Here is a 14,406-nt window from a genome sequence, read left to right as displayed (position 1 = left end):
GTTTGCATCTAACTACGTACATGTTTAGGCTTGTTACAATTTCTTGCTAGATATATATATACTTATACAGTCCTGTGTGTAGTATTATGGCTTTGAAGAATACATTCTCTAATACTGATACAGCTGCTCCTGTTAAATAATTAGCATCAGCACGACATATTTGTCCATCAATTTACCTTTAACCTACCTGTGTAGTTGTGTTTGAAATGCATTTCCTGAAGACTGAATATGTTTGGGTCACTTTTCTTTCTTTTTTTCTAAGATTTTTTTATTTATTTGTCAGAGAGAGAGAGCACGTGCACAAGAAGCAGGCTCCCCTCTGAGCAAGGAGCCCAACGCTGGACTTGATACCAGGACCCTGGGATTGTGACCTGAGCTAAAGGCAGACGCTTAACCGACTGAGCCACACAGGTGTCCTGGGGTACTTTTCTTTCATCAGTGCTGCCCATCTCTTTCACTGGTGTACTAGACAGTTGATAGTTAAAGTAAATATCCATACATAATGGCTTCATTCTAACATTTCAGTATTTGAATTTTATTGTTCTTTTTCTCCTTAAGTTTCATTTTTTGCTCTCCTTGGGCTACCAGAATGTTTGAGAGTTCCATTTTGATTCCTTTAGAATGTTTTTGAGTAGATCAGTTTGTATCTTTTTTTAGTGGTTGCTCTAAGTATTGTACATGTGTAACCACTGTCTATAGGCACTGATGTTTTATAACGTTGCATAAAGTTACACTTCCATTTAGGTCCACTCACCTTTCTAACGTGGAAACTCTAAATGTCTCAAATATTTCCCTTACATTCTCTGAGCATCAAAACAGATGTTCTAATTGTTGCTTCATCCATCACACATGATTTAACAAGCTCCTGATAAAAAGGAAAGTTTTTATTTACCCCTCTTTTTATCCAACCCATTTGCTTTTTATTTTCTGAAGCACCAAGCATTCTGCAGTTATTTTTTAGCTCTTTTGGTAGGGGATGAGTGTAGGTAAAAGAACATCAAGACATTGTATGAGGGTATATCTGCAAATGAAAAATTATTGTCCATTTCCTTCTTCTGAGTATGCCCTTATTCCCCTTGATACATGAAGGACAGTATTTTGAGATATAAAATCTAGAATCATCAGTTCTTTTTTTTAACTAAAAAATATTGCTCAAGGTCACAAATGTTGAGTTATAAGATGAATAAGTTCTGGGAATCTATAGTGAATAACAGTGTACTGTACACTTGAAATTAGTTAGGATGTGTTAACTAATTTAATAAAGGTAATCTTATCACTATTTATATGAATATTAATTCATCAGTGTACACTACAAGTCCCCCCACAAAAAAGAAAGTGGGGGCATAGAGAACCATCTATCACATTAACGGACAACAAAAGAAAGCTGGAGTAGCCATACTTACATCAGACAAACTAGATTTTAGACCAAAGATGCTAACAAGAGATGAAGAAGGTTACTTTATCAAAATAAAGGAGACAAAACAACAAGGAGACCTAACAACTGTAAATGTTCATGCACCCAACATGGGAGCACCCAAATATATAAAACAATTAATGACAAACACAAAAGAAATAATTGATAAGTTACAATCACAGTAGAGGACTTTAAAAAAACACCACGTAGACAGCATTGAAACACAGCATCAACAAGGAAACAATGGCTTTGGATGACACTGGACCAGACTGACTTTTTTTGTCTTGATAGAAAAGTACTGGAGCACCTGGGTGGCTCAGTCAGTTAAGTGTCTGCCTTTGGTTAAGGTCATGATACCGGGATCCTGGGGTTGAGTCCTGCGTCAGGCTCCCTGCTCAGTGGGGAGTCTGCTTCTCTCTCTCTCTCTTCCCCTCTGCCCTCTGTTCCTGCTCTTTTATGCCTTGCTCTCGCTCTCCCTCTCAAGTACATGAATGAAATCTTAAAAAAAAAAAATAGAAAAAGAAAAATACCAAAAGGTTTTAATTCTCTGAATGCCAAGAGTTAATATTTTATGACTACCCTTTGAAAATAGGGTACTTGGGAGCAATTTTGAAGTTTTCAAAATCAGTATAAAGCTTATTAAATCCAACATGACTTTCACAGACTGCAAAACGACTTCCTTATAAAAGAGGAGCAGCCAGGCTTCGGGTGGGTCTGTCGCTGTGCTCAGCTAAGTTTCTGTCGGGCACAGAGTCCGGGGGCCTTCCCGCTCCTTCCATGGGGGCCTTGGTTCAGTGACACTTTATTTCATGTGTCCCTTGAAAAGCCCTTTCTGATGTTCCCTATCCATGCAGTCCCGTAAGGGTGATGCCTTCCTCTCAGCCTGAACGCATTTATTGGAGTGTACGTGAAATAAAGAGCCATCCCCCGCAAGATGAACTTCTGATTCTCTGTGGCAGTTTCCTGGCAGACGTGCAGGTTGAGAACACCCGTTCCTGCGTCCACAGCTACGCGGGCTGTGGCTGGTGGGTGCAATAGCGTACTTCGTTCTGGGACACGTACTTGGAAAACTGCTGCTGACGCATTCCATGACAGGTACAAAAGGACCCGGTGTCCCACGATTTGGTTTTCACTGGGAGGGTAAGAGTCAAAGCAGTAACCTTTCAGTCGTTTGTTCCAGAACATCCCAAAGAAGGTAGGCTTGTGGTCAGGCCCGTGCGATTCTGGGTACATGTTCTCCAAGAACACCTGAAACCCTTCCACCGGAGTTTTGCATGGAGCTGCCTCCTCTCTGTTACATCCCCAAAGGGCTCCACAGGGGCGGGGGGCTGTGATGGTGGTAGAGCTCTTTAAAGTCATCCATCCACATGTCAGCTGTTCGGATGCTGCTGGCCCACAGCCTTGTTGCAGGAGTAGGGTTGAGTATACTTTAAAAAAAAAAAAAAAAAAACTGACTATCCGGCGAGCCTCGAGATAACTGCAACTCCGGCAACAGAGTAGCAATGTGCTTTTTGAAAGTAAAGCTTACATTTTGAAACAGTTTGAGGCTTACAGAATTAGCATGAAGAGAGTAGAGTAAGACAGTTCTCCCATACCCCCACAATCACATTTCCTCTATTATTATCATTTTATGGTAATGTGGCACATTGTAACACAGTGATATTGAGATGTTATCATTAACCGAAGACTATACTTTATTCAGACTCTCTCAGCTTTTCTCTAATGTTTTTGTGTTCCCAGATCCCATGCAGGGTACGACCTCATCTTTAGTACTCTTAGTATCTTCCTAGGCTTCCCGTGGCTGTGACAGTTCTGTCGATTTCTGTGAGTTTTATGCCCCTGACAGTTTGACATTTGTATCAACACTCCGAAGTTCTTTAGCTTACTGTTAGCACGGTGTGTCTTTCTCCATCCCTTTACTTAAGCCTATCGGAGTCACTGTACTGAAAGTAGGGGCTCGCAGACGTTATATATACTGCTGCAGTTGTGAAATTCGCTGCGACTTTTGGTTGCTATTTAGAGACCATTCCCATTTAAAGTGGATTCTGAAATACTTGCACTGATATCAACCATGCCTGTAGCTATTTTCTACTCATTACAAGAGGCTTACTTTCCTGCTTTCTCTGGTTTTAATTGAGCATTTTACATAAAGGCAGTTTTTTCGTTCACTTCTTAGTGTGTCAATTATAGGTGCTTACAAACATTTTAGATCTTTCCTTAGCGGTTGCATTTCACTTCAAACTAATGGAAGGGCACCTTCAAATGACACTCTTGACGAACCGAGCAGGTAACTTTCACTATTTCTGCCCATTTTCCCACGACTGCCATTCTTTTCACTTACTCCTGTGCTATACTCACCGGCTACGTTATGACTCTCATTATTGAAACGTTTGTTTGGCATTTATCAAGAATAAGATAAATTTTACTATTTAAACAAGTTACTTTTTGGGTGCCTGGGTGGCTCACTTGGTTAAGCATCTGCCTTTGGCTCAGGTCATGATCCCGGAGTCCTGGGGTCCAGTCCCACATTGCATCGCATCTCCTTGCATCTGACTCCCTGCTCAGTGGGGAGTCTGCTTCTCCCTCTCCTCACTGTTCCTGCTCTCTCGCGCGAACTCTGTCTCTCTCTCTCTTCTCTCTCAAATAAATAAATTAAAAAAAAACATAAATAAACAGGTTACTTTTTGATCTATTAAGAAAAATTAACTTTGTTTGCCTTCCTGTGCTTCTTCCCTGAGGCACTCCCTTTCTTATGTAAATCCAAATTTCTGACCTCCATCATTTCTCTTCTTCCTGAATAAAATCTCTCCATTTTTTGCAGGATAGGTCTCATGGTGACAGTTCCCTTCATTTTTCTTTGTCTGAGAGAAGAAGTCTTTATTTACTCTTCTTTACCGAATAGTTTTAACCAGATATGTAAAGATGCTAGGTTGGTGAATTATTTTTTCTTTTGGCACACGAAAAATGTCCCCTAATTCTCTTTTGCTTGCATGGTCACTCACACGTCTTCACTGTAATTTTCCTCTTGGTCCTCTATGGGTTTCGCTCTTGGTGTTCTTGGTATGCGCATATGCATGTGCGTCTGCGTGTGTGCGTGTGTGTCTTGGTCTGGCTTTCTTCCAGATTTCTTAGTTATCTTTTCTTTTATTCACATTTATAGGCCACGAGGTAGCTTGCTGTCCTGTGGGCTTTCTGGGTATCTGATTCAGTGCCCATCAGTAATTTGGATATTTCACAGTCATCATTTTTCAAAGATCTTTTCTGCTCCTTTTCCCCTTACTTCCACTTCTGGCATTCCAATTATGTCTATGTCATGTATTTTGAAATGGTTCCACAGTTTTTGGAGGTTCTACTCTGCATTTTTTCATGTTTTTTTTTTTTTTTTCTTATTTGCAGATCACGTTGGGAAGTCCTTGTTGGCCATTCTTCAAGGTCACTGATTCTTTACTTGGGCAGGTCACAACTCCTGAGGACCCCATCAAAGACATTTTTCACAGCTCTTGCCGTAGTATGAATTCTGGCATTCGCTTTTTATTCTCTTTCATGGTTTCCACCTACCTACCTCCATTACCTATCTATTATTGCATGTTGTCTACTTATCCCATTGGAAATCTGAACATATTTATCATAGTTGTTTATCTTCCCTGTCTGATCACTCTAGCTGCTGTGTCATATCTGAATAGGATCTATATTGCTTCGACTGTTTGTTCTTTCTGGAACTCAGATGATTCAAATGTTAGCCCATTGGCTTTCATCCCGCAGCTCCCAAACTCTGTCCATGTTTGTTTGCTTGTTGTACCGTTTTCCTTAAGAACATTTTAATTCCTGAACAACAGCATAGTCTGATCTGGCCTCAAGTTCACTGATTTCATCTTCTGTCATCTACAGTCGACAATGGATCCCAGCCAGCAGTTTTTTATTTTCTTTATGATATTTTTAAATATTTAATTTCCATTTGGCATGCTTCATATTACTTCTGTAACTTGGCAGAGCTTTGCTATCTTTTTGTAATTTCATAGTAATCCATAATTACTCCTTCAAGGAATTTTATATTGGCTACTTTAAAATCTTTGCAAGCGAGTCCTAACATCTGATTCATCTCTGTTGTTGTCGGGATTTGCCTTTTCTCGTTTAAGTTTTGACTTCCCTGGCTCTACGTCTGAAGAACAATTTTTTATCCTGACCTGCACAGTTTGGATAGTCTATGAAAAGACTCTTGATCCTTTCATAGTAAGTTGCCCTGTTTTAAGGTTCGGCTTGCCTGTTCTGGCCTACTTTGGGGGGACGCAGTTCCATTGTCACTTCATTTCATGCGCTTTTGCAAAGCACTCCTGAGCCACGTTGTTCTGAGTCCACCTGATTTTCTGATGGGTGACTGCCAGACATGCTTGTGGTAGCAGAAAATGCTTCCATGGGCCGTGGGATGTCATTAGGTGGGGGTGTGGGATTCAGGGCCTAAAGGATGCAGAGCATTCTCGCCTGGCCTGTGTTTCAGTCACCCAGTACCACTGGCCTTCCTACTCTATATCTGCCAGTACACCCAGGGGAGGGGGTCATCTACCATGACACCTGCTCCTGCTGGTGGGAGGGCTAGGAGCTGCAGGCCTGGGTATTTCTCCACCACTGGGTGGAGTGTGAGGCACCCCAAAACTAGATCGCCTTCTGGTACGAATGTCAGGCCCGGTTGCTTTCTGCCAATGAGTGGAGGGACTGCAGGCGCCTGGCCAGGATGTTTTGCTGGGCAGCATGACGTGAGCAACCATATCCAGCTGGAACCTTTCTGTTGGCTGGAGTAGAGAGAGACACTGGTCTTGGATCCCCTTCTGCCATTGAAGGGACACCTAGGAGACATGAAGCCTACTGGAGTCACCTGTGCAGGTGGTGAGGCAAAACTGTGGTAGTCTTGAGAAGTGCACAGGTGGGTCAGGCCTCTGAGAATCAGCTATAGTTGCTGCTTTGGGAAGGTGGATCCTGCTGTTTCCTTCATTTGGAGGGGCAGAGTGGATGCACCTGCCCTGCAGGCCAGGCCTAGTTCTTGCAAATGCTGCGGTTAGTTCCCTTGGTACTTCTCTTGTGTGTCCATCTCTCCTTTATGTCACAGTTGAGCTTCCATTTTTCCTGATGTTCACCCATTGAAAGCAGACCCTGGTTTTTTTTTTCTTTGTTGGTTTTGTTTTTTTGTTTGTTTGTTTGTTTGTTTGTTTTTGCTGTGTCTGTGTACTTTCTCTCTTTCTCCTTTCTTCCTGTGTTTTTCTAGGAGTGTTGGCGTTTCTTTGATGCCCATCGCTGAAACTCGATTTAATTCTAGATAGTGGTAGGGGCACAGGGGTGGCTCACATGGTTAAGCATCTGTTTTGGCCTCGGGTCATGATCTCTGGGTCCTGGGATGGAGCCCTGCCTTGGGCTCCCAGCTCAGCGGGGCGTCTGCTTCTCCCTCTCCTTCTACCTCTCCCCTTGTGCATGTTCTCTCTCCCTCTCTCTCTCTCTCTTTCTCTGTATCTCTCTGTCTCAAATGAATAAGCACGATCTTTTTAAAAAAGAAGACAAAGGCCAGGGAATTCACCATAGCATAGATATTCAAATCCTTAGGTCCTTAGGTAGAACATGTTTTCCTTTCCACCCGTTACACTCTTTTCGTGATAATTTGTTGAAATATTTCCAAGGAAATCATTTGAATTTAGAGAGCAGAAGCAGAAAGAAGTGAGTCTCCGCTATCATCCCCACACACCAACATTCTTGTCGGTATTTTTCTAAGTACAGCTCTATGCAATGTTCCTAATCTGTCCTTTGGACCTTCTTTACTAATGTCTAGCTATGATCAAAGATCCGGGTAGAATACCCTTCTCCCTCTTTCCATGCCTCTATGTTTGCCTTAAAAAATGTTAGCTTTATTTACAGCTCTTTCACTTGATTTGTTAGTCTTATGGACATTTGGCTCTCAGTAGCAGTCTGTTTGCCTCAGGTTTTCTATCGTTATTGACTGAGTTCGTACGATACCAAATTCATTAAAGCAGAGTCCTTAGAATAAATGTCCCTGACTTAGCACGTGCTTCCAATTTTTTGCCTATTGCTTTTATACTTGAATGACAGATTTGATTGCAGAAAAAAAATTGTTAGGTCACACATTTTTCCTTGATGATTTTGTAGCTGTTGCTTTGTCAAAATGTGTGTTTCAAACCTCAGCATTCTACTAATACCTGGTAGGACAAGCTCCTGAAATTAATATTCCTTTGGAACATATTTCAGAGCAGGATTTGTGTATTTATTTTAGACTAAAAAAAAAAAAGCAGACGTAAAATTCATGTAGGGGTCATTTCTACTTGCACCTATGGTTGTGATGAAAGAGCATGTTTCAGTCCTATTATCTCACAGAGAAAAACAAAAGTCTGGATAAAGGGGGAAGATAGCCAACATTGCTTGAAGGCATCAGAGAACTTCTCTGCCCAGCACATCCAGGTAGAGGAAATCTGGAGAACAGAGAAGCTCTGCAGGGGAATGCAGCAATCCTGTGCTACTTTTCTCCCCTCAGGGTGCTGAAGGCCACAGTGCCCTGAGTGACAGGGCATCATTCTATAGACAAAGCACCCACCAGGTGAGAGAAGACAGCAGCTCCTCAGAAAACTCATGGGGCTAGGGAACAAAACTCAGAGTCCGACTTACAAAGCAGTCAGTATTTGAGAAGTCGAGGCCTTAGGAAGAAGAAAGGCGGGCAGACCTGAGACCTGCACTGGGTGGTTTTCTCCCTGGAGGCATTCCTCCATACCTAAGCTGCATGGGACCTGAGACTAGGAAGCTGAGCAGACAGCTGTTCAAAGTCTCAACAGATTTCTCAGCAGTCCCAGGGTGTAGGGAAGTAAAAAGAGGCGTGCCTGCAGAACTCACCGGAAAGAGGGCCCCCAGAAAACACCCCAGACTGTCAGTGGGGACCCCTGAAGGGCTACCTACCATCCGGGAGGGGGGAAACCTGAGGTGGTGCAAGCCTTATAAAGCCCGGAGCACCCTTGAGTCAGCTCAGCCCCTGGCTGGATTGATGTCATGGCCCCTACCCTGGAGGCCTGCCAGGGAGAAGGTGAAACTTCTACGGAGGGAGACGCATCCTCCAGGAGCACTAAGCTTTTCCGTAAACAATGCCTGGCACTTAATTAAACCACCAGACTCATCAAAACCCAGATGAAGAGAAAGAGGAAGAGATAAACATCCCCCAGAATACCCCAATAGCATACTTATCGGACACGGACCGTGAAATAATTATGATTAATATGTTCAAGAATATGGATGACAAACTTGAGGTTTCATCAGGACACTAGAATTTCTAAATCAAATGGATACACTGAAAAATGGAAAACTAAAAACTACAATCACTGACATCATGCATTCCACATTTGAGGGTAACAGCATACCAGAACCGGCAGAAGGGAGGGGGAAAACTTCAGGGAAAGGGCAAGCAGAAGGCTGACAGGCACACAGGTTTGTCCATGGGATCGCAGAGACACAACTTGTGCGTAGAAGGAGCAGGGCAGACGATGATTTCAGCAGCAGCTAATACCTATGCAGCCCTTGCTGGGTACTGGACACTCTGCCTGGGCTCTGCCATCATTATCCAGAGACAGACTTAGGTACCCCTTCTGGAAGGCTGCCTCTGGCCCTCGGGAGACACTTCTGCCTCCTGATCAAAAGCCCTAAAATGTTCTTATTGTGGCAAAAACATATATAGGGTGTGAAACGGTCACTGTAATCGTTTGAAGTGTACAATTCAGGGGCATTAATTAGGTTCACAATCTTGTGCAACTATGACCACTCTTGCCAAACCGTTTACTACTGCGAACAGAAACGCTGTGCACGTTGAACAATGACTCCCCCTCTACTCTTCCCACCTAGTCCCTGGTATCCTCTACTCTACCTTCAGTCTCTATGATTTTGCCTCCTTTTTAGACATTGAACCATCCGTCAAATCCTAAGGGACATGTCCTTTTGTGTCTGGGTTGTTTTGCTTAGCATGATGTTTGCAAGCTTAACCGTCTTGTAGCATGTAGCCTAAAGACACTGGTCAAGTTAGAAATACAAGGTTTCCATTTTCCTTTCAGTTGGCAAGAAAAATTTGGAACCAACCTTTGGGATCCCACTGTAGGCATGTGCACAATTCACTGCGTGCCTTGTCGGCCAGACCTCGGATATTTTAGGCGTGAGTTTAGGCCATGATCAAGTAAGGTTTCCCCTTCCCCAACAAGTCTCCCAGTAGTAGATGTGTGGTTTCAGTAAATGAGTGAGTGGGGTGTTCTCCATTCTGTGAGACAGAAGAGAATTGAAAGGCTTTTTCATCACGGACCCTTTATTTTCTATTCAAGATTAAATTAAGTGAGATAAGAAATTACCTACACCGGATTCTCAGACCCCTGATGGTGAAGTTTCTGTTCTTAGTAGGTGAATTACTTCAAGATCAGAGCAGAGAAATTATACTCTCTCTTCTAACTCTCATCAAAGAAACCCGGCCATCTCCTGTGGAAAGAAAAGCAAACGAACAAACAAACAAACCGAAACCATTTTTGCCCCCAGGGTCAGTGTTGGTGGACACAACCTATTCACCGTTTCTCTCAGATTAGGGGACTCTTTTCTGATATACATCCAATATAATCGACAGAGACAGCACTCAGCCACCACAGCACTTCTCCTTTCTCATTTGGGTATCTGAAGGGTTTGCTTCATCTATTGCAAGACAGATTTTATAACTAATGGGCAAGCACGGAACTATGAGCAGAATAAGTAGTAGAATTAATAATGACGGGGCATCCTCCTGTGTCCTTGCTCTTACTCACCTACAGTATCTACTGTGAGCAGGTATGCTTCTTACCTTCAGTGCCTGGATTTTCTACGAAGAGCTGAGTAAGTCTACAGTAAGTTTTCAGAGGAAAGAGGGAATGTCACATGTCAACAACAGGCGGAACAGGCGAAACAACAACAGGCGAGTCTGCAGGATTCATGACATATGAAAACACGGATTGAAATTTAATGGAATATTAAATATTAAATATCTAGTCCAAAGACTAGATCCTGAGTTGTTTTAATAATGGGAATCTCCCTCTTGCCGGTACTCTTCAAAACGGACTCACACACCAAGAACTCGTCAGTCTACAAATGGCGTTGAGTCACATGCATCTACCTAACTAGAGACCAGAGCATTCAGTTTGGCAGGATTCTCATGTCAGGAAACACAGTCCTTTAAGGATGGACACTAAGGACGGAGGAGAACCGAGTCAGACCCTTCTGGCTTGGGGTAAAACACGGTAGGGGTGTAAAGTCAACGTAAAGAAGAACAACTCTTTGCCTATGTGAGTGGCAACCTATTACTGGCATGAAGTGGAGTATAGGGCATCAGAAAGGTCTTCTGGGAACTTCCTCTGATGTTCTGGCAGGACATCGTCAGGCCTCTGATGTCACGACAGAGGCACGTGGGACCAACTGCACAGCAGAGGCATTCTTTGTAACTATGGTCGGACGTACTGGCAACACGACCAGGGTGGCGGCTACCTCCGAGTATGGGAAGATTGCTGAGTCTCTAAGCCACTTTCCATGGTGGTGTGCTGGGCCTTGAAGTCTTCTTGTGTCAGTGCATGGCTGAGCTCGTGTGATCCCACATGTCACGCTGGATCAGGCTGTGCAGCATGGGCAGCAGGGATAGTGTGGGGCAGTGTATTTGTTTACAAGAGCTGCCATAACAAAATGTCCCCCACTGGGTGGCTTTAAGAACAAAGGTTTATTTTCTTACAGTTCCAGAGGTAGGAAGGCCAAGATCAAGGTCCCCATAGGGTTGGTTTCCCCTGGAGCCTCTCTTCTTGGCTTGCACATGGACACCGTCTTGCTGCCTCTTCACATGCCGTCTGTCTGGGTTCACACACCCCTGGTTTCTTCCCGTGTGTCCTAATCTCCTCTTCTCATGAGGACACCAGTCAGATGGGAGTGGGGACCACCCTCACAGCTTCATTTCAACCTGAGCGTCACGTATTCAAAAGTCCAATCTACAAGTACAGTCATATTCTGAGGTACTGGGGGTTAAAGTTTTAATATAGGAACCTTGCGGGCACGCAGTTCAGCCCATATCAGGCAGGATCAGGTGTCTACCCTGTCAGCCCCATTTGTGCCACCATCTCCCGTCATCAGAGAAGTGGCCAGAATTGAAAGTGCGTCCCCTTCCTGACATGCACTATGTCTTGTACTGTGCTGAGGAAAGAACGGACCCCTTTCCCTTCCCCCATTTCTCTTTCCCACGGTAAATGTAGTAAGTCAGAGGTGGGACCATGGACCCGGGTAGAGGGAAAATAATGTGCCTTAGAGGCACTAATCAGAACCCTGAACAAGCCACCTCGCCCCTTCTCTAGGAGTCTGTGGTCCCTCATGCATAACAAGGAGATTAATGCCGGCTACCTGTGTTATAGAACGGTTGGAAGCACGGAAGAAGGTGGCAGTTATGAAAGTGCCTGGAAACGGTATGTGGCTCAATCTTTGTGAGTTTACCCCCTTCAGTGCATATTCAGTCCTTACCCTTGACTGTGTTTTTGATCCTAGGAGCCCTGCCTCTCCTTCTCACTGGATTTATTGATCTCTGATCCAACAGCCTTTCCTACCAACGCCCAATTGTAAGAAAAACTGATTTTGTTTAAAAAAAAAAAAAAAAAAAGGATCATGTCCGATCCCAGGGTGGGACTCTGGATTTCTCCAGTGCAGTCATTGATTGCTATCCCATTCTCCTTTGCCAGGTGATGGTATTTCCAGCCTCCTCTGCATCCAACGGTGGTGGCCCCGTGACCCAGTTCTGCCCACGGAAGTGGATGGGCCACATGTAGGAGTCTTCTGTGGAAGATTCGGTTTCTTGACAGGAAGGACATGTGAGCAGGGGGAATGTTAGTCCAGCCGTCAGAAAGAAAGGAATTCTGCCATTTGTGACAGGGAATTAGAGCCGGGGTCCTCTTCTCATCCAGTCTTCCTATTTTGGCAAGAAAGTCTCAGAGGCAGTGTTGCATTATTCTCTCAGGAGGCACATACTGCATGGCTGCCCCTCTTTTGATAATGCCAGCATGGGGCGCTGGTGTCCCTTGAGGCTTAAAATGGAGATATTTTAATTCTATCTACCCTTCTTTATGTATGAGATAGACTTCTCTGATGAGCAACTTCCCTCATCCACTCTTTGGGAACCAATGTTACGGTTCATATGCCAAACACGGGACAATTGTTTCATCATTTGCCTCTGCTCACCCAATTTCAAAACAATGAATTTATTTCCTAGCATTTAGTAATGGTGACTGTGAGGTCTGTGTCTCTTTAGAGTCGCTGTGGTCTCGATATTTAATCGCAGTTCATGTGCTTAGTTAGGTCCATCTTAGTTATGATTCTTACTGACACTCACTCAGTTTGTGCCTAAGTGACGCAGACTCAATCTCAGTCTGCCGGCACAGGCGCGAGCTCTCAGCAGGCGCTTAGTAAATGTGTGCTGAAAGTATGTCAAAGAACTGAGTGAGGTGTATTGATAGCATACTTGGTTGTTCTGTCATAACAATATATTGCTGTGGCCTCCCCTCCAACAAATGTTTGAAACTGACATTACCCCTTTGCCCTCTTCAGTGTTATTCAAGTAGTACTGCACTGGGATCAGAAGATTTAACACTCACTCCCTCGTTGGATCTTTCTACATTAATGGGGGTGCGGTGGGAGGCAAGTGACCTCAACTCATGGGTTTGATTTTCTTTTGGCTTCCAAAATTCATTTCCTCACATGACCATTGAGTCTCACTCACACTGTTTTCTCTGTGCTCACCTGTGCCATCATCTGCTATCGCTCTACTTCCCAGAAACTTGCAGAGCCCAGCTGCCTCTTTCCCTAACAGAGCCCCTCCTTATCACAGTCCCAGCACTCCTATGGGAGTAGTTTGTCAGCAGATCAACAAGTGTCTTTATTCTGCTTCTTCATCTCAGTGGTTTTTCCAGTTATGACTGTGCAAGTTGAAGGCCAAGTGTTCGACCTGGGTCGTGTCAAAGACCCTTTGGTGACCAGCCTCCGTTTCCTCAAACTTCAATTTTCTGATTTCTAACATGAGGCTAAGAGCTAGCTCTCCTGTATCGACATGAAATGGGTTCCACAAAAGATTGTTAGAACATTATAAATCATACAATGTCCGGATGTGCAAACTTTTTTGAAGACAAGCTGCTAGGTGAGAAATGTTGGATCAAATGAGGGAGAATTTGACAACACGCTGACCTTACCCCAGTACTCTTAGGGATGGCAGTGATATTTTTACACGGATCACCGGATTATATGCGGGAGTTGGTTGGCTATTGTGTTAACATATAGGGATCCTTTTTTCTCCTTTTAACCCACACTTGACTACTTTCTGGAAGGACTACTCCGGCAACTGGCTATCAGGGAATTCAATTCTAGTGGATATTGATTCCCCAAATTTTATTTTAATATTTGTTTCTTTTCAATATTTTTTTCTTATTTATGTGTAAATGATACAGTACTTTATGTAAATTTAAGGTGGACATGTTTATTTGTGTACATTTTATTTTGTATATATGTGTATATATATATATATATATAAAATACTTGATAACCACCTAGCATTAATATTTCCATGATGTCACATAATTATTATTTGTATGCCTCCTTGAATGTTACTGTAGCTGGTTTTGGTTCTTGTTTACAATCATCAATGGTGAAGGTTCAATGTTCTTCTTATTCCCCATAATTGTGTGCAAATTTTTCTGAAAATAACGAGATTGCCTCATTGGCTTTAGTTTTGTAGTTCTGTTCTCACCTAATATATGGACCGTTGGATGAATAACTTCCCAGTGTGTGTGGTGTGGACAGTGTAGGCCATAGAGACTGCGTTAGAATGGAGATACATTTTCCCCAGTTTAAACTCAAATGAGGCTATTTTCTCTATGCATACTCCGAGGCTTAGCTTTCAGGCATTTCAGCCATGACTGATGTTGCTGTCATGT

General features: G+C 43.4%; 1 pseudogene; it reads right to left on the bottom strand.

Annotated features, from left to right (window-relative positions):
• Positions 1–2,216: 2,216 nt before the first annotated feature.
• Positions 2,217–4,490, bottom strand: LOC111140075 (annotated as a pseudogene).
• Positions 4,491–14,406: the final 9,916 nt, after the last annotated feature.

This window comes from Enhydra lutris, unplaced genomic scaffold, assembly GCF_002288905.1.
Source record: "Enhydra lutris kenyoni isolate GAN:26980312 unplaced genomic scaffold, ASM228890v2 scaffoldscaffold150, whole genome shotgun sequence".
Classification (NCBI taxonomy): domain Eukaryota; kingdom Metazoa; phylum Chordata; class Mammalia; order Carnivora; family Mustelidae; genus Enhydra; species Enhydra lutris.
The sequence above is the reverse complement of the archived record's forward strand: the minus strand, read 5'-3'. Positions and strand labels throughout refer to the sequence as shown.